Below are 18,938 nucleotides of genomic sequence, written 5' to 3'. Positions count from 1 at the left end.
AACTTCTCTTCTTCTACTTTTTCTTATTTTGCTTAACAACCGTTGTCGGCCAAGGCCCGCCTGTACCACTAGTTGGGCTTGGCTTTCAGTGACTTATTGATTTCCCCCCCATGGCAGGATAGTCAGTCCTACGCATGGCGGAACAGTCCATTCGGGGCTTTAACCCATGACGGGCTTTAATTTTTACATTTCGAAAATTGCATGAACAAGATAACTCCATTTTCAAATAGATAAGAGTGCTTAATATCTGTTATTGTCATTATTATAATTTCAAACAATGGAAAACTAAAGAAAAATATGATATAAGGGATTAGTTGAATGTTAAGAGTTCAGATTTTTCTTGCTCTCTGCTGAAAATGGAACATGAAAATAGGATATTTTCCCTTACAAACTCAAGACAAATGACAGTTCAATACAATGGTGACATTGAGTTATGAGGAAGATATTTGAAAAAGCGGTTAAAAGAGCACATTGTCATAACAAAAAACACGAAAATTCAAGCAAATTTCAAAAATTCTCATGGGAAAAACATGAAGTTAATTAAAATTGGGATATTTTTATCAACAAATAAGATAATTTTCCAAAACAAATTGGAATTGGTGATAAAATATATCATTTGACTCCGGGCGAAGTCAAGTCCCGACAAGCCCGGATAAACGGCGCTCCACTGTAACTCAATAAGTATTCTCGCTGCTTTGCACACCCTTTCATTCTGCGTAATATCAAGCCCTTTTCCTTTCTTCGCAACGTTGGTGTTTTGGGGGTCAAAAAATGGATTTCTTTCCCCCCCAGTTTCCAATAAAAAAAAACACATCCAACCGAAAGCCAGATTGTGCGATAGTGCGTACGCAAATAATAAAGGAAACTCACTACCACCACAGTAGCACGAATTGCGGGCAAACCCATTCCGGCATGGAGACGCCCATCTCAGCCCTGCGTCATCATCGCATCGGCTCGGTCGATTGCGTTGTACCGCACGAGATGGTTGAGTATCCTCCCCAGAAAACGAAAAAAAGGAAGCAAAACTAAAACAAAACCGAAACCCAACCAGGGCAGACCGATGGACGCCGCCTGACTTTCGACAATCTGGTGGCGGATCGATTTTCGTTTAATTAAGGGGTTTGATTATTATTTCAACTCATTGCAATTACCCTTCTTATTTATGTGGTGGTGTGTGTGCATGGGAGGGAATTGGGGAAGAGCTCGCAACTTTCATTTCTTTTATGGGGCCATTTTCTTTGTTTTTTCCCCTTTTTGCTGTTGTCGCTCCAAATCTTTCCTTTGTTGTTTGACGTGTGTATGTTTAAATGTCAATAATTAACGGCCGAATCAATCGTTCGATACAGACGACGCAGACGGCGACGACGATGAAAAGCAATCATTTTGTACCGAAATTGCCATCCACCAACCGAACCCAACCCAACCGACCAATTCGCCCCATCATAACGATCCAGTTCACACCTTTAAGTTTTGGGCCCTGAAGAATGTCTTAACAACTGCAGTAGAACCGATAAAAGTAGGCCCACAAATTACCATACCAGACCCCGCACATACACAGCCCGTCCGTTCCCTTCTTATCAGCGTTAGAGAGCGCGCTTCGGGCGACTTCAATTTGCTCTGCCGACCACCATAAAAGCCGACAGATGGTACCGATAATGTCGTCCTAAGGTTGCTTATGTCTAAAGGACCGTCACAACACACACACACGCCATTGCTGGTCTAGCATCATAAATAGTAGTAATTCCGCCCGGTTCTGGCACACGACGCCACAGCAGTGCATGCAACGCAACAATCAAATTCCAATCTTTACCCGATGGTATATACGATCGACCTGAAAAGGGGACTAATTAAAAGCGCAACCCCACAGAATGAGCTTCCTGGTTGGTTGGTTGGCTGGTTGGTGGAAGGACCGAGCTCCCGGTGCCATCTGGTAGCAATGTGTATTGCCCTGTTATTGTTGTGGTTAGCTGGAGGCGGCCTCCAGCTTTTATTACGACAGGACATTTTTCACCAGTTCCTCCCCCCCCCCCCCAGCCCAAAACGGTCAGGACGACCGTTCTTCTGCTTCTTCCGAGCTAATCGTCTTCATCGGTGGCAGGGTGGATTGTCTTGGGAAAATTGGGAGTTTTAGCTACCGTCTTAGAATCGTGGTGCTGGGGCAGAAAACCCCCTTAAGACACTGGTAACCTCCGTGCGCTGTGTGAAGCGTTTAAAATATGTTGTTCCAAGTGCGTTGTGCCCAGCTGAAGGAAGTCCATATTCAAGACAATTGTGTGTGAGAGAGAGAGAGGGGGAGAGAAAGATCACGCTTGAAAATGGGGGGTTAGGGCTGGATTAGCAAGACGGTCGGCACCACGCATTGCGAGTTGTAATCAAAACATATTTGCAATTATTTTGTTTGAATATGTATAATGCGTGCTGTTGGACCGCTGGCCTGGGTCTCTGTGTCGTCCCGAGGAATGTGTGTCCCCAAGACGGCAACGACGACATGTCGTCTTACCACTGCGAGTGACCCCTTTTACCCAGGCTCATTTCGTCGGAATTGAGACGTTGGAACTTGGAATGGAAGCAGGCCGGAGGAGGTCGAATATTGAGCGATACATATGTTTGTGATATCCTTTGAGACTGGATACATCTCCCCAGTCCAGTGACACGATAATAAACATTATATAAGGCACAATCGTCATCTAATATTGTCCTTGTGTGTGTCTGTGTGTGTATGTGCGTACCGGAATGATGTTGGATTTAAATTGTAATACGTTGCATGATTAATTTAATTTCATTTTCCATTTACATACACGATGAGGAGACATTCTGCGTGTGTGTGTGTGTGTGTGTGTGGTTGCCAGCGTAGTGTCTCCAGCGGGTACGATAAACATAACCGGGTAACATGAGCAAGCGACAATGTTGATGTGCAGATCAACTTGGATTGCGAATGGAGACGCACGCAATGTGAACTGTCCCCCAAAGGGAAACACTCCAAGACAGTTTGTGCCGAATGGTGCGACATGTTGACCACCCACTGCCCAATGGTCCGGGGGGGGGGGGGGGGGGGCGGAAATTAGAGAGAGAGAGTCTGTTAATGCAACGTGGACATCGAATGACATCGGACATCGGGCATCAAAACAGCAATTTCCATTCAATCAAAGTTGTTCCAATTCCAGGCGTAGGCGTAGATGATGCACCCCACTTCCCCCCTTCCCAAATGGACATGGGTGGGGATGGTGGAAAAATGTGTTGTCCTCCAGTGTATGGTATACGCATACCTTCAAGATGCAAGGAATGCTGTCGTGTCCAGGCAAACAACAATAACAACAAAAGCAGTAGCACCAAGGATCCAAACGAACTGACGAACTTGTTCACTTTGCTTCACATGTCGAAGCGTGTCTTGAGACGGTTTGGGACGAGCATCTTGACGATGTAAGGAATTCGGAACACCAATCCCAACCCCCCAGCGCAAAAGGAAAAACTCCTTCCTCTTGCAAAGCCGTTTTTGTGCCGTCTCGGGTCATGTGTGTCCTCGGGAAGGAATATTGACTACACACTTTGTTCCGGCAAATTTCCATAATGTCCCTTTCTTTTTCTGCCGTGCCGTGGACACACACACACACACACACTTACCCCAGGGATGTGCACGGTGAGGCCGGTAAATAACATCCGAATTTCGATCCGAACCCACCAAAAAAAGGGGTACCAAAGAATGTGCAAATCTAGTTCAAAACACTTGCTAAAAGCCCGTTTCTGAAAGGTTTGGCATGGCTGTCAGCCCAGGGAGTGGGGGAAGGAGTATAAAAAATGTTGTAAATTAAATTCCAACCTCTTGCCAAGTGAGTTGGCAGGTGGAGCGCAGAAAGGGGTTATTGAGTCGAAGTATTGGAGTGGATTTGATCGATTTTTATCGGAACGTTTGGGCTAGGAAGGACACATTTTTAACACTTTCGACAGTGACCGTAACGCGTACTCTTCGAAAGGTATAAAATATGAAGTTCCCGAAAGTAAGCACCGGCTAATAAAGTATTTAATTAGCAATTATTCTACCATCGAAATTCCAACCTCCTGCTTCTTTCGGTGGAGCTTTTTTTAAAGTGGTTCATTTGGAGGGCGTTTTCGCTTGTTCTTCTTGGTTGTGCTCACCCACTCGAACTCTTCGTAGCAGGCAGAGCGAAGAGAGAGAGAGGAGACCTTTCAAAGTAAAGGAAAGCTGACGTTTACGAAGAATTTATAGCCACTCCGCCGGGCTTGGAGGATATCGACACACACACACACACACACACACACACACACCGTTGAATGCTACTGGGCACACTTGAAATTCTACAGCATCTTTTCTCGTGTGCCCCTTCACGTTCGTTGATGCATCGAAGAGGTGCAACTTCCAACCACCGTTCCATTCGGATCTCCTTTTGGATCACTGCTATGCTAGCGAGCTTCGTTTTGAGTTCCTTTTTGGTGGGGTTTTTTTTCTGAAATGGGGAAGCGCATCTTTACTGATAAAACTTTTGCACTGCAGTGGCCATTCACATGGTCTTTTTTTATTTGGAGTTCACCTCTTGCACCAGTGTAAAATTCATTTACTTTGATTTTATAGTTTTATCTCGGGCACGGTTTGTTATTCGGCTACGGTTATCAGATTCACTCTTTGGTGTTGTGTGTGTTAGTGTGTGTGTGAAAGAGAGAGAGAGAGAGAGAGAGAGAGAGAGAGAGAGAGAGAGAGAGAGAGAGAGAGAGAGAGAGAGAGAGAGAGAGAGAGAGAGAGAGAGAGAGAGAGAAAGAGAGCGTTCCAGCATCAAGCCCTCGGGCACCAATGTTCGTAAATCACCTGTCGTTTCGCGGCGAGCTGGCTTGTGGGTTTTGTAATCGCGAACCAATAAATCAATGCTCCGATCGTTTTGCGGACGGAGTTTTAAGCGCGTTTGTTTAAAGAACGGGAAAGAGAATTTAGCGATTGAAATGCTCGCACACACACACACACACACACACACACACACAAAAACACACTCCAGTGAACGTTTAGTGAAGTTCAACGGTCAACTAGATCCCTCTTAAATACTGCCGTTTTAATGGAGTTTCGTTCATTCATACTAAATGGGGATAGGCAAAGCGTTTAAGTGAGGGCAGATGTTGGTGCCCGTTGTTTCTGAGGTCTGATTGATCATATTTTCTCTCGCTTAAGTGGGCAGCGAGGGGCAGCCAACAGACTGTGTGTTACTGTCGATCGTACTCGAGCTACCATTTCTCGATCGCCCACCACCTTCCACTAGACTGATCGATCGATTCCGCGGTTCCGCGAACCGTTTTCTGCAGAATTAAAAACAACACTCACGCCTCTGAAAAGGGCTTCCGTTTTTGCCTCAGCTACTGTTGGCTACGAGGTTCCCGTGTTCTCGAGTGGATCGAGATGCTCGCCGCGGATATGAATGGGCCCTTGAGTAAGAGTATCATGGGCGCGTGAGTGATGAAGTTTACGGAGAAGCCGTAGCAGCATCGGCAGCAACAACAAAATGCTTCCAACAACCACATCAGAATCAACACAGTAGCATCGCACAACGGGGCAAGTTCGCCTTCCTCAATGATCCTCAAAAAGAATGGAAAGGAATATGATCTTCCTGGGGTAAAGTTTGGCCACGAAGCATCCACAACGCGCTTCTTCGCACACAGTGTGCCTGTGCGGTGCAAATCACAACATCTTACAATTGGCCATTGGGACCCCAAAAGCCCTCCTCGCGCCCAGCTTGATCGATACAAATATGCTTCGTTCGTTCGTCTCCACCGTTTGCCTCGAGTTTGCTCTCCTCCACCGGTTCGTGATCTTACACACACCATATATTCGCATTCGATCGAAGCGGGTTAATGTATGCAATGTGAGGTAAACATGAATAAAAACGTTATCGTGAAACGGCTTCCGTTTTTTCCTCTTCGTTTTCGTTCGTTGCCGGGCCCCGTTGTTCAAGCGGCTTCCAGACGGCTGGCTGGCTGGCTGGGCTCGACAAGATGGATCGTGCGCCGGTCGGTGCGTTCTCGATGCGGTGCGAGCCGATGATCACCTTTGCGTTTCGTTTTCCCCCTTTTCGTTGGATGCTGCACGGCGTCGCGCTTTGCATTGCACATTTTGCGTTGCTGTTTGCGTCCATTCAGCTTTTGCTTATTGCTGCTGCCCACTGCTGCACCCGGTAGCTCGTTGGGGCTCATCGGCTCAATCATCACCCATCTTCGGTGGTTCCGTTTTGGCGGCGAATTCGCTTTCCCTTTTGCGCGTCATCATCCCTATGTGCAGCCCATCCGACAATGCCGGGAGTTGGTTGGTGTTATTTTAAATTAAACAACTTACATCCACGCTCTACGCAGCTTCTGTGCGATTCACGGTTGGAGCTGGGTTGATGTTGTTGTCGATTACTTCAGCGTGTGCTCAACCTACGCGCGTTTTCTGTTCGGTTTTTGGGCCTGACAGAGTGTGCGCGCGCGCTTGACAAATTTGCTTCACATTAAAGTTCAAATGCAAAACAGAAAAGTTTAATAGTTTTTAGTTTAATTCTTAAGAGTGTTAGGAACGCGCTTAACTATCTGACGTGCATAATTGGTCCCACAAGCAATATGGAGCGGAGCGCGAACTATCTTCTTCGTTGCGAGCTCATCATTGATCAATACGCCAAACGACGAACTCCTACTTTATGCTGCGCTTTGTCTTTAGCTCCACCGATTTGCCCTTAGGGAGAAGGGGGTTAAGCACTGAGTGTTTGCAGTGCTGGTAAAGCAATTTTTCACATTTTATTCACCCTCCTCCCCCCCAGGGGGAAAGCGAACGTTCTGCTCCTCTCTTGTTGTTAAGAATCTCCTCTGTCCTTTGTCCAGCAAACCAGTTGTGCCAAAGTTGTGTACTTTTGTTGTCCGCCCTCCCCAGCCCCTGCTTTCCCTCTCCATCTTGATAGAGAAAGATGCCATTGACCAGCCAGCTATGTGTGTGTGTGTATTTAGTTGCAAACTCGGTTGTTCAATTTCTTTCTCTGCCCACCGTAAATCTTGCGTGGAAGATTTTGAGTGAAAGAGCGAACCCAGGAGACGAGTGGAAGGGGAGCGGCCGCCGCGACACGAGCACGAGCGGCGGAGCAATAATTCATAAAAGTTGGAACATGAAAATTGTTTTTAATTTTACGATTACTGCACACGGGATAAACCGTCGCGCTGCTCGTCGTGCCGATTCGAAGCGAGCTGGCGCTAAAAGTGGATGGGACCCAACGGACAGCTCGCGTAGCAGTAGCAATAGTAGTAGCGTTGAACACGAGCTCGGCAGCGTTTTGTCTGCTGTAAATCTTAAAACTAGCAATTGCGATGCGACGAGCGAGATTTGTTCGGCTTAAATCAACTCAAACGATTGCCGATAGCGCATCCGTTGTGGAGTGTTTTGTCGAATGTTTCGACACTTCTGAACTGATGGGGCCCCTATCTGTGTGTTCGAGTGATCAGCGAGCTGAGCGAGTCCTTTGGCACCGAAAGCGTAACCGCCGTTCGTTCTCAGCACCGATTTTCGGTTAATTTCGGCAACCGAACGCACCTGCGTCTGTCAAATTCCATTAGCACATCATCGAACACGACATGCAAAGCCCGACGCGGTGAAACCTTCTCGCTTTTGGGGAAGAAAGGCGCGTTCAGCTTTCCATACCAAACCAAGCGTTTACTTTGAATTGCTTCGGTTTGAGTGGTGAATCGGAGGAAAAAGGGGTTCAAGCTAGAGATGCGCACTCCTGCACGCTTTCAAAACAACATTGGGCCATTCGTTATTCGGGCGTACATACCCAGTTTTGCGACGGTTGGGCTGTGTGTTTCTTTCTAACCTCTTCTCCACTAAACTCTACGCGGTTAGAGATGGTTCGGCAAGGATAGAATTCATATGGAAATTTTCGGTTGGTTCTAACCGCCGCTCTTATCTCGGGCGTCGGTCGCTTGCAACAAGGGCCAAGAGCCAACCCTGTATGAATAGGATTCAATTTAAATTTGCCCTGCTTTTTTACAGGTGAATAATACCGGCCAACCCAATGCCACTTTGACCCTACTTCCCTTACTCCTCCTGTACTAGCGCCTGGCTTTGGGTTGGATGAATGAGCGCTATAGCGGTTTGAAAGTTTTCCTTCCCCCGGCCGGCTCAAGTTCAATGGGAAATAATTGTTGAAAAATTGAATTTCTGTAGCGCCAGCACCATAGCAGGGGGTAGCAGGGTAGCTATGGGGAACCCTTATTGGGGAAGGAGAGCTCCTGTAAGTTGATCATGTAAGGGCAGGGCCCATACACACCAGTCGGCAGGCGGGCAAAGTGTGAAGATTCAATTAAAACTTTGACAGGATGAGATTTCGATGAGGACATTGCCACTTTCACTAGTATTTGTGTGTATGTGTGTGTCTGTTTTTTTGGTTCGAAATATTTGACTTTCTGGAAGCGTAAACTCAAAATAGCTCAAACTGATGACGACCGAACTCTACATCAACAATGCTCTTCCCTTTGCGTTTTTCTCTTGAATCCAAAACATGAAAAAACGTAGTTGACATTTCAGGTCGATGCAGATATTAATTATCCACGATTTCCCTTTCCCTTAAACACTACCTACCAGCTTAACGCTACCCTCGACATCGTCCGTGAACTTCAAGAGAATGTGCAGAAAATCATCCAAATTATATGCCAGTAGCTGTTAAATTGAAAGTTTAATCATGATTTGATTTTAACGGTCCACCATTCCAAGGGCCACCATCCCTTGAAACTGAGCCCAAAAGGAAACATGAATGAAGGACCGAATGGAGGCCTCTCTTGCCTCTGTTCTTCCAGTGCGCCCGTAGGCTCTCTTATGTCGTATGTCGTTCGATTTTGTTCGCTACTGCTGGCTACTGCTTATTTGCACAGCCAGAACGGGGCCGATGAGTTTGCCATTTTTCTGCCTGCCACCGGTTTTGCACAGAGAGAGAGAGAGAGGGGGAGGAACTGAGAAAGACAACTCCAAAATCGATGGGTACGAGTTGGTGTCTTCTGTTTTGTGGCTGTGACTTGAACCGCAAAGCAGAAAACATGAAACATTATCAAGACAATAATCATAAACGGTGTAATTTAAAATTACACATTTCATTTCATTTCATTTCCGACCTCCGTTTTGAGATCCTCTGGCACGGACAAACACACACACACACATACACACGTTCTTGTTCTTTCGTATCATCATCCTTACCCCCACCCACTCACTCCCACCAAAGGAGGTTGATCTCGCGAAGTAATGCGAGGAAAACAATAAACGATCCTTTAATTTTATGGCCTCAAAGAACCAACCCAAGCGGGTTCGGTATATGTGTTTGTGTGGGGTTAAGGAGAGAGAGAGAGCGGGTGGTTTCCGTTTTGCTTGGTTTCGTCCGCTTCAGGGCATCAGGGATGACCAGTGTGTCCAGCGGATCTTCGGGGGTCGAAAGCGCCAGCGCGGTCGGAAAAGGTGGACAAGCAAATTGATAATTTTTGATTCATGGCCACTTGTCCCTTCGGGGCGGCATCGGGGAATTGGGAGCTTTGCAAACCGGGCCAGAGCCGTTGCGCTGGAATGTCCAATATTTTCTCTTTCCTCCCTTCGGGGTGGTGGATTGTTTTAAATGTTATAGCGGTTCAGAGCGGGGTTAAAGAAAAGGTTACAGACGCCTGGAAATGACTCGTGTCATTTGGGATGGAATTGGCGGAAACCTAACACGGAAGTCATTCTTTTAAGGAAGGGTCAATTCCCAGGCGCCAGAGATTTGATAAATTGTTAGAACTTAACTCCAGAGAGCTTCCAGAACCCTTCGGCCAGAGAACAGTATCATCGAAGACTACATAAAAGTTGGGCGTCTCTTCAATGGACAATTGTTGGCGGGCGTCGAATTGTCATATTGTGCCTGTGCTCTCCCACTTCACGATGCATCAAATCGCGGCTTGCCGTTTGGGGCAGGAGAAAACTCCACCAAGAAACTTGTGATATAGGACACCGCGACAAAGCCTATTGCGCATTGTTTTAATTTCCCCCCTTTCCAAGGCTCTGGGACGGTCCAGCCCGAGCGGTGAATGAAACAAAATAAGAAAAAGAGCCCCGCATCCGCTACATAATAAAACACTGGACAAGACAAACTGCTTCTGGTGGGCTTCACCACGATATCTACTGCAGCAAAGAGAGGTCCCACTGTTGGCCTCTAAATCAACGGAAAAGAAAAAAAAACAGCTTCATAAAAACACAACAAATCGCAAAACCGTTTCGCAAAAGATCGGAACTTTAAGCCTCCTTCGGTAGACTTTCTTTGGCCTCAGAGTTTCGGCAATTGTGCCCTCTAGTACGTGAGGGTCCGGCACCGATTGAGAAACGATACAAGGAAATTCCGCAAAATCGAGCATTGGCCAAATTCCTGGTAGTGCCTGGGAGTGTTGGATGTACACCGGCCGACGATTTCTTCGAAAGCGAGCGCGGGCGCGCGCGCCAACGCTCTTGACTCCTTTATGGTGAGGCTCGAGCGGAAGTTTGGATTTGGCTCGGGTTCTTGCCTCTGGTCTGGACGGTCGGATTATTTATAGATAACAAAAGGGCAGCCGAAATTATAAATTTTCGACTACCGGCTCATAAATCGACACGACGCGTTGTGCGAAGTTTGGGCAAACCTGGACACAAAGCAGCTGATAGTCACGATTTTTGTTGGGGGGGGAGGGAGGCTGGCGGGAGAAAACGGTAGTTCTCGACGGTTTGTTTTTCGGTGACATCTGGCAGCGGGAGCCTTTTTGGCAACCTGAAAATGGGGAGGTTTGGACTGAAGGAAAGTCAAAGTTATCGACTTTGAATTTGGGGACAACCGCTCTACCGTTGGCCGGTGGGGTCCGCCGTTGGCGTTGGAGAGCAAAGATGATGGGCGAAACGGGAGTCATTTTTATGCTTTGTTATGTTCGCCGTCCCGCCCAAAACGGAAGCGCTTTTTGGGAGCTTTGGATTTATTTGTGAGTAGCATGCTTGGTTCGTAAAAATAGTAAAATCAGAGTTCCTAACTGGAAAGGAATTTAAATTCTATTTGTTAGTTTGGGCAGCAAGTTGAGTTAAAGTCAAGTAAACTCTTCCGAGCAGCAAGAGACCACCTACCACGATCGCAATCGTAGGAGCTTAGTTAAGAACGAAAGACCCAAAAGCTAAAGAGATGAGTATCTCTAATGGATGTTGGGATCTGTCTGTGTGAAGTACGACCAGAGCGATTAAGTGAAAGAGATACGTCCTTTGATCTCTTCAATCGTCGAATCACCTTTACAAAAGGTATAAACCTCGCTAAACGCTTCGAATCTCGTATAAGCTGCACTGTTCAGCATTGTATCACTCCACAAACTATAACAGAAAAAAGGCAAAACACTTTGTATGGGGTCACTACTTTGTAAGCATTTCGACCATTCTAAACATCTACCCCCGTAAGAGCCTTCTCATGTCCTGTTTTTCTCTCTTCCTCCATGCTTCGATGCTATGCCCCTTCACTGCGTGGCATTTGGTGAGGTTAGGCCACATCGATTGACAGGCAGCTTCTCGCTGGCATGCAGCTCTCCACTCACCGAGCCACTCGTGATATCGAAGGAAACGTCATCGAAATGATGAGGCACAAAAACTGAAGCAGCCCCCAGTAGGCAGACGAGTGAGAGAGCGCGCGCACAAGGAACGAATCGATTTCGGTAAACATACGTGGAAGCCCACAGGCAGCGTGGCGATCTGTTCTTGTTGCCTAACTGAGCTGAAGCTCAAAACGCCACAAAAAGGCCCACAGGCAGCGGGCTCACACAGTCTCACGCGTGGGCCTGTCAAGGGGAGAGAGCTACATCGCAGACGTTAAGCCTTCCGCTAATGGAAGAAGTTGTCACAGTGGGCTTCATCCACTGGCCCAACCCATACCAGCTACCCATGTGTGATCGTGATTCGGTAGAATTGGGGAAGTGGGTAAGTAAATGAACTCCCTCAACCACCGAAGGCGATGGGAATGAAAGCGTTTTCAATCAATTACCTGCTTTTTAACATCGCGGTGACTTGCGTTTTTGCTACTACTTCTTCTTTTTCTTCTTCTGTTGCTTGAGGTGCCACTGTGCCCAAAGCCGGTGCACCGAAACGGTGGGTTCTTGTTGAAGGGCTCGTTCTGACGCGCACTGACGCGCCCTATTGATGCGTGCTGCGTCGTGCTCTTTACGGACCTCGCAGCATACGAGAAGCGCGTGTCTAGCGCGTTCATCCCTGTTGTGTTTTGTTCGAGAGCACACTTCTAGGCAGGTCTTTCTACCATCATCGGAGGCCTAACACGGTTTGTTGGTTTTTTTTTTGAGGGAAAAATTAGCTGACCCACTGGACGGGGGAAGGGATTTCGACGTCCATCACACTTGCCGTTGCGCTTCGGGTGGCGATTGTGATACGATTAATTTTCCTTTCTCAACCTGCTGCTGCTGCTGGATGCACCTTGCTACACTGATGATGACTCCCTGCTGACACTGGCCACTGATATAAGGGAAGGTCCAATGTGCTCTCGCAGGAGAAGATAGATTGAAGTGCTAACTACTCGGTTGGGTGATGAGTTTCTGTCGTGAGATTGCAGCTTTTGGCTGCTGTTGTTTCCGAATGTGGCCTTTGCTTCAGTCGTACTAATTTGACAGTTGACCGAAGAGATCAGACGGGTGACTCAGTGTGCCATGAACACTACAAAAGTAAGGACATTTGGAGATCAAAGCATGCGTTTCTTAAGAAGGAACTGTTCATGAACTACTGATCAATAAGTCACCCGCTTTTAATCATTTCTAAGGTGTTTAACCAGTTATTATCCATGTACCGGACATCTCAGTCACGCGTACTTCAATATATTCTAGCTTCTTATCCCGTGTATCTAGCTCACGGAAACGAAACGGACCGAATATTAATAATATCTAGAGCAAACGTCTCAATCTTCCAGCCCTGGGCCCGGGCCTCAATTGATGAATGGTTCGGCTACCGTGCTACCGTCACTGCCTGGTCATTAATTTTAATAATCTCCAGTCAGTCGATTATCTTTCATGGGAATGTTTAATGATGTTGCTACTTGAAAGCGTTGCAAAAAGCCCACACACTCCCAGCACATTTGTTTGCAGTTCACACACAACACTGCCCAGGGTGGTGTTGGGATGGCAGGAACAAAAATCCGTTGATCTGCAAAAGAGAGAAATGAGAATTTAGTACGCTTAAAAGAGGAAAGTCATCATGTGGTGGAGCAGCTTGGCTCGTAAACTGCTACCGGAATAAGGTCGGCGTAAAAGGCAAATTATGACCCACACTGCGCCAAGCTTGAGCCCCAAATCAATCTTTCGCAATGCTGAAATACACTCACAAAAAAGGGGTTCCCAAAACAAAACGAATCGACAACTGATATTAATAATTGCTAACGGAGCTTGCACGGTGTCCGGGAGCTGTGATTCAATCAAATCGATTATTGCTACGGTTTTGTTGTTGTTGTTGTTGTTGTTGTTGTCTGTTCCTGTCTGTGTTGCGACTTCTCGCCCTTCGGCCCACTCGCACATTTTTTCGGACCTTCCGATAAGCGGCTTTCGCCCGGGAGCGTTGTGGGGTGGCCCCAAACTTTGCGCCCAACGCGGAATGGGAAACGTTCGTTAATCGAATCGCACGGATCGCATCCCCCGAAACTTCGACAGCTGAATTTTCGATCCTAATCTTCAGCTCCGTCGCTGGGTTAATTGCTTTCCACCCCTTCACTCCTCGGTCCGGGATGGGCTGAATGGGCTCCAACGGACTTATCAATCCGCTCCGATCGCTCCCAGATTCCGAAACAGGTTTCGAAACTTTTCGGGATCGTGAGAAGAGAGTCCGAATGAAACAGTGATCGAATTGAAGTCAACCCTTCAATAATGTGACCTTCACTGATGATGGGTTCAGCAGTCTGGCACGATTGATATGCGATTGCTGCGAAACAAATGGAACGTCATTACAGCGCGACGCAGAGGCGTTCACTTGACACTTATTAAAGGCTCCGGGCCGTCCGGCGGACAGGACACGTGACCTGTGCACATGGTCTTCGGAATTGGTTTATTAAATGCATGCTGTCAGTGTATCCACCGATTGCTGGCAACAACTGACCACAATCATTCGCTGTCATTCGATTACCCCTTTGTGGTGAAATTACAACACCTTATTCCCGTTGCAAAACAGTGCTGTAGAATTATTTGATTAGTAAGACAAGTCACTCAACTCACTCACTGATTGGCTTCCCATTTATCTCTCATTAGACTTCATTTCCTTCGAGCTGCTCGTACAGACCAGACCAACTGGATTCCTCTTTCGATTCCAATTGAAATCCTATACCCAGCCTACTTCGTGTTGCTATGTTGCTCCCATGCCTCCCAGCGCTCCTGCTCAACGCTGCTGCCACGTGTCGGTATTATTGAGTGCACGTGTGTTTTGGTTATTTCGTTTTTAAAACTTTCAATTGTTCACTTCTCGGCAGGCCCATTTGGCTGCTTTTGTGCTGCACACGATAAAGGTTACACGGAAGTGATGTTAGCGTTTCGGCTTAGGGTTTTTTTTCTTTCTCTCTCCCAGAGGCTGTTTTTTCTACCTTTGGTGAGCTATTTAAAGGGAACTAGCTAAATTTCCCACCTTTCTCCGATGTTATTTGGCTCCGATTGGATGTGTTGGAGAGAGAGCCAAACAGTGCACACTATTTTGCCGCAGCAAAATATTTTCCTTTAATCTACCAATAAAACATAAAGCTGCCCCCGGAAAACTGTACCGTAAAGCACAGACTCCTCGGGATGAGCCACAGGATGGGCCGGGAGAAGTCAAGCCGCCACGGCGCGGCACTGTGTGCGACACGTGCCGCACCACGTGATGACGCGCGCGGGAGCGTTCCAGCGGGATGTTGATGTTTTGTCGAACAACGGCTTCGAGCTATGCCATTTTCCCGGTGCCGGCCGTTCACGCGAAAGAAAGGATTATGAGGTGCGTGAGCAAGGGCTAGTTGAGAGCATTTAACTTTTTTTTTTGTCGGTGGCCTCCATTCCCCTCCGACACCGACAGTGGGAGACAGTTTAGGCCGGCGGCCACCTAATCTAACGCCTCCTAATCTCTAGCGTACACACAGCAGTGGGACGACGCACTGGTTTCGGGGTGCCGTGAAAGGGGTGATAAGCACCCAGATAGAGGAAGGGACTAGACGTGTGTGTGTGTGTGTGGGTGTGCACCAGAAAGGGAAAGTGAATTATTAGTCATATTTATAGCGTGCAGTGGCGACGTGGATCAGGACAACCACGACGGCGAGGATGATGATAAATCCAAAAACCCACTCACAAATGGAAAGAGAGAGAGAGAGAGCACGAGCAGGGATTGAAGGGATACAGTGAAAGGATGGTGTCCTACCACACTCCTACCAAAACCAGCAGGATATAATTGAATGAAACAGCAGGAAATTAAACGGATGTTTAATATACAAGACTTGACTCCCGGGCACTTGCTGGGAAGCGGGTGCTGGATACCAGGGCGGACATTTGGGCCCTGGGAATTATCATTTATTTTCCCTGCTCCTGCAGCTTCCCACTTCCCCCCTCACGACCGCTCTTTTGTTGTGGACCATTTTGATGAGATCAATTCATGAACAGTTTGTGTGATCGGTCTCCGGTGCTCTTTGTGGTACAGAGTGGCGTACCAGTGCGCCTGGCTGTCCGGTGTGTATCGGTGACGCTAATGGAGTTAAGTGGAAGGTGTTGTTGGGTGGGGGTGAGTGATCGATTGAAGAAGAGAGTTTGGAGAGGGAACGAGTTGAGTGGACGGATATTATGTGTACCAGGTGTACCGGAAAAGCAGGGGTAGTTCTCGGAAAATGACTGTCATCGAGATGAGTTCTTGCAGATAAATGATGTTGTGCAGGGTTTTGCCATGTTTTTTTTGCTACCTTCAAAAGTGATAATTATGAAAAATTGAGCTTCTCCAGCAATGTTAACGCTCCTCGCACGTGACGATACTGTTGCGCATCGAATTCGTCGGTTTCGATTACTTCGCCCGAAATGCCAACATCCTCCAACAAAGCAATAATAGCGGGCGGGTACATTTGTCTTGTCATTTGGAATTGCCATTTCGTGCTGGCTCTTTAGCCAATCTCTCCACTTCCCTTTAAAAAAAATTTAACCCCAATAGTCTTCGACGGGAGCGCAACAACCCATTGGAGCGCAAAATTATCACCTCATCTGCGTCACAGACCGCGTTACCGGAGGAGGGCAAGTTACGATACACCCAATAGGGCATACCTTGCAACGCCACGTCGCGTGCCTTCCGCGAACTGATTAGCATGAATAAACACCGAAATTTAAAGCCCCTTGTCGTCCCTGGTTCTCGACGTTTCAGGCGTTTGTTCGGGCTGCTGCCTCCGACGGTGGTCTTACAGCCACCGACAACAACGCTTTGAAGATGGCTCGTCGTGGTGCCCCACCGACTCGTTTTTCTCGAGGTGAAAGTTCTTAAAATACCTCATCTCCCCTTCTGCAGGCTTTACTCCCCAGCAAATGGTGTAACGTAACGCACTTCCCTTGAAGTCCTCCTGCGCAGTAAAAGGATTGTAGCATCACGGGGCCGCGGGAGTTGAAATGTCTTAATTCCGTTCTGACAGAGCTCATTTCGACTCCCCGGCGCCCGGCGCGTTACGAAAATGCGTGAACAATTTGATGGTCTTAGCGCACCAAATACCCCGCGTGTTTCGTGTGCCGTCTCGCCCCGAAACCACGCCACACGCGGAGCACACTCAACCCTTTCGTCGGTTGGTTGGTTGGTTTTGCGAAATGGCAAAATGAAGCGTTCCAACCCGCAGCACCCCAACCGTAGAAGGGTTTCATGTTGGATTTTGGCTTTCCGCTTCGTCTCAGTGCACCACTCCCCACCACCCCACAAGTAGTCGAAAGGATGGTTTTGTCAGCAAAATGTTGGACCACCACCACTGCTAGAACATCTCCGGCGTCTACGCGCCCTTCGCAGGTGGAGGTGGTGCTGCGCTAATCGGCTGAAATCGGCAACGAACCAGGGTGTTTTTGTGGAGGGTTTGGCAAAGGCGGTCGCGGAGAATTTATCTACATTTGCGTAGAACTTTTCGCGGCCCCGCCAGCGAACTTCTTTCGGTGTGAGCCGGAACGGGCCAGAAAGACCGAATCGGTGGGCAGATGAAAGCGATGCCATCCTTTTGGGGCGCCCTTGGCGGTGCGAGGCGGCAATTCGAGCCGCACGCCTAAGCCGTTCTTCGGCACGGCAGGCTGCGCTTTCGGCTGTCGACATTTCTTCACTTTGCCTCTTCGCTTTGCATATTTAATTGTCTTTATTGCTCTGCTGAGTCAATATTAATCCTTCAATAATTTATTAGTCGAGTTATTTAAACTTCTCCCGCGTAGCGGTTGGGTTGGTTGGGTGATTGGGGGGGGAGGGAGATGGGCGATTCTCTGCCTTGCGGAGTGTCACGAATGGTTAATGCTCGGTCGTAAGCTTTGTGCGAATTTCACTGGCACCCCGTCACAACATTAGGTAAATATAAAACTTAATCATTCGAGGGAGGTTCGCTCGCTGTATTTTGTGCCCAAGAAGGTGTGTGTGTGTGTGGATGGGTTGGAAGGGGTATTCCGACAATCTCTTGATTAAATGAACTTGGTTGTTGGTTGGAGTGGCGAAAAGTGGCGGAGCATTGGAGTTGTTTAGGAGGGAAAAACTGACTTCCAGGAGACGCTGTGTGACACTGGCATGGATTAGCTACTTTCTGCTTAATCCTTTGCCTTGATTTAATACACAAACGTTAGTTTCAATGAACTTGATTTGAAAAAAAAAAACCCTCCAAAAATGCACTACAAAACGTTTCTCAACCATGCGCGATTGCCAAGCGAGAGCATTTTCCATTTTCATTTAAATTTTTTGTTTCCTTTCAGCATTTCTTACCGAATCCCGTATTGCACGCATCATCCTCCTCATTTTGGTTCACTTAATTTTTAACAAGAAAATCCAATTTGCAAAACTTCACTCTCCACAAGGACCGGAAGGGCGGAAAAGGCCCCGTAGACGTGGGCCGTCGTGCCGGCGTGCGTACGTACGTGCTGATTGATTTCGCTGTTTTTTCCACCAATTCATCCAATACTTATCAATTTGCCAATAACAATATATGCTAATTTACCGTGAAATAAGTTCAGCGCACCAAACATGCCGGTTTGCTGCTCTTCCTCGCCTGCCTTTCCTTTCTTGGGTCGTCTTCCGGCCCCGAGTACCCGAGTATGTTGTCCTGCTGCAACAACACGTCTTTTGTCGGTGCATTATCCCCCTTGTAGGACGGCGGAGGGAAGCCGACCGTATTTTCACCGTGCTGATTTTCGAAGTATTTTTCATTTTCCCTTTTTTTCTCCCAGTCTACCATTCCGTTCCCGGCGTACTCCGGGAACATGGCTGGAAAAATGTGCATCACGCACTTATATTAAGTGTCGATGCCGCTTTTCTCATTTGGCTGCTTCGGGTTTTGTGAGTGAGGCGCAATAGCAAGGAAAAAAAAACGTAAAATCATCCATCAAGACCGATTTTGTGAGCCCCAGCCCAGCCCGGGCACCAAAACCATACCGGTTAGTGGTCGTGGGCACCGCGGGTGGGTAAAGAAAAACATCCGAATAAACATAAATTTGCATGAAAATATGTGGCATCACCTTGTTGCTCACGTGACGCCCGTGCGGAATGAAACGTGCTGTACACGGTTTGTGAACGAGGGTTTTTTTGGTGTGGGTCCGCGAATTAATCATTGCCCTCGAACGATCGGCTGTCAATCGTGTTGGGGCGTTGGGCTGAGCGGGGTGGGAGTGAGGAACAAGCGTAAGACGAGTGGTTAAGTGTTCGGATACATCACTAAGGAAATTAGCCGACACGTGGTTGCTAAGGACGAAGGCAACGTGATGCT

The sequence above is a fragment of the Anopheles gambiae genome, chromosome 2, assembly GCF_943734735.2.
Source record: "Anopheles gambiae chromosome 2, idAnoGambNW_F1_1, whole genome shotgun sequence".
NCBI classification, from domain to species: domain Eukaryota; kingdom Metazoa; phylum Arthropoda; class Insecta; order Diptera; family Culicidae; genus Anopheles; species Anopheles gambiae.
The sequence above is the reverse complement of the archived record's forward strand: the minus strand, read 5'-3'. Positions refer to the sequence as shown.